The sequence below is a fragment of the Heloderma suspectum genome, chromosome 2 (genome assembly GCF_057233095.1).
Source record: "Heloderma suspectum isolate Gila_16-S chromosome 2, 16-S_ref, whole genome shotgun sequence".
In the NCBI taxonomy this organism is placed as follows: domain Eukaryota; kingdom Metazoa; phylum Chordata; class Lepidosauria; order Squamata; family Helodermatidae; genus Heloderma; species Heloderma suspectum.
Window position 1 is genome coordinate 62714070 of NC_139459.1, and position 2210 is coordinate 62716279.

Sequence of the window (2210 nt, forward strand, 5' to 3'; positions counted from 1 at the left end):
CTTGTTGCACGTGTAGGCCATGTTGTTCTCAGGCAAGAAAACAAACATGGCACACACCTTGCAGGTCACCACCACTGGAGAATCTTGTCCTTCCATAGTCTCTTGTCCTTTTTGTGTCTAGCTTCCTGGTTGTTCTAGAGTAGCCTGTGCCTGCTCCTCTACTCACTCTTTGCCTTTGTCTCCATTGTCTCTTCTGCCACTGCAGCTTCCCTGGCCAACTCCCGTTTGCTCCCCCTGTTCACTTGCTCTGATCGCTTGCTCTCTGGGAGCTTGCTTGCTTGTTTCTGTAGTCCCTAGATCAGCTTGAGTGGCTTGCTCTGCTTAGCTGGGAGGTGAAAAACAGACTGATGCTTCCTGCCTACTCAGCCACTGGATAGTATGACAGTATGAGGGACGAAAATAACCACTTTCTCCACACCATGCATAATTTTGTACACCTGTCATTTCTCCCCTTACTTGCCTTTTTTTCTAAGCTAAACAATCCCAGCTGCTGTAACCTTTCCTCATAGCGGTATTGCTCCAGCCCCTTGATCATTTTAGTTACCCTTGTTTGCACTTTTTCTAACTCCACAATATCTTTTTTTTTTTTTTTTTAGGTGCTGTGACCAGAAATGTACACAGTATTCTAAGTGTGGTCACACCATAGGGTTGAATCCAATGGATTGTATCCAACATTAGTGTAATTTAAGCCCCATTCATTTCAATGGGCCTACTCTACACAGGACTAATGTTGGATACAACCCGTAGACTTGTATAAGGGAGTATGATCAGCCTGAGACAGAGCCGACTAGTTTTTATTTTTTTTAATGGGGAAACACAATTTTTGCTTCTTTGTCCCAGTAACCTTGGGTGTATCCTGAAATCTGTCTCATCCCGGGCAAGGTTAATCTGCGTAGATATCTACCTAACTTTCCCTGTTCTCAAACAGTCTTTTAAAACTGTTGTAAACTGCAGGCTTTGGATAACATCAGGGCCAGCTTTTTCTACCCTGTCCCCCAGCTCACATTTTGCTCAACATCCAGTCTGATGAAAAAAAGCTCTGGAGAAATCAAAAGCTTGCTTGGGGGCTTTGTGACATTTTGATTGATCCTAAGAAATATATTACCATACCGTCTTTTTTTCCTTACGGAATAACGCAACTACCTACAATTTTTAGGTATTTCCTAGCAGAACAGCCCTATGCATGTTGACTCTAAAGTAAGTTCCAGTCAATAGGGTTACTTCAAAGTAAGTATGTATAGGACTGTAGCCTAGGGCTGCAGTCCTATGCATACATACGAGGAACCTCCGATATGCAGACGATACCACCCTAATGGCAGAAAGCGAAGAGGATCTAAAGAGCCTCTTGTTGAGGGTGAAAGAGGAGAGTGCAAAAGCTGGTTTGAAACTCAACATTAAAAAAACTAAAATCATGTCATCTGGCCCCATCACTTCCTGGCATATAGAAGGGGAAGAAATGGAAGCAGTGACAGATTTTACTTTCTTGGGCTCCAAGATCACCGCAGATGGTGACTGTAGCCATGAAATTCAAAGACGCTTGCTCCTTGGGAGGAAAGCTATGGCCAACCTAGACAGCATAGTAAGAAGCAGAGACATCACCTTGCCGACAAAGGTCCGTCTAATCAAAGCTATGGTTTTCCCAGTAGTAATGTATGGCTGTGAGAGCTGGACTATAAGGAAGGCTGAGCGCCGAAGAATTGATGCTTTCGAACTGTGGTGCTGGAGAAGACTCTTACGAGTCCCCTGGACTGCAAGGAGGTCAAATCAGTCCATCCTAAAGGAAATCAACCCTGAGTGCTCATTGGAAGGACAGATACTGAAGCTGAAGCTCCAATATTTTGGCCACCTAATGCGAAGAGAAAACTCCCTGGAAAAGACCCTGATGCTGGGAAAGACTGAAGGCAAAAGGAGAAGGGGACGGCAGAGGATGAGATGGGTAGACAGCATCACGGATGCAATGAATATGAACTTGAGCACGCTCCGGGAGAGAGCGCAGGACAGGAAGGCCTGGCGTGCTATGGTCCATGGGGTCACGAAGAGTCGGACACGACTGAACAAGTCCCACTGTAGTCAATGGAGCTCACTGCTGATTAGACATGCAGAGATTGCGCTGCGCATCTAGGCGCGGCAGGCCGGTTTCATCACGTGATGCATCGATCTCCAATAGCGTTTCAGATTTAGCCACGTTACTGACGTGACGCTCCAGCAAC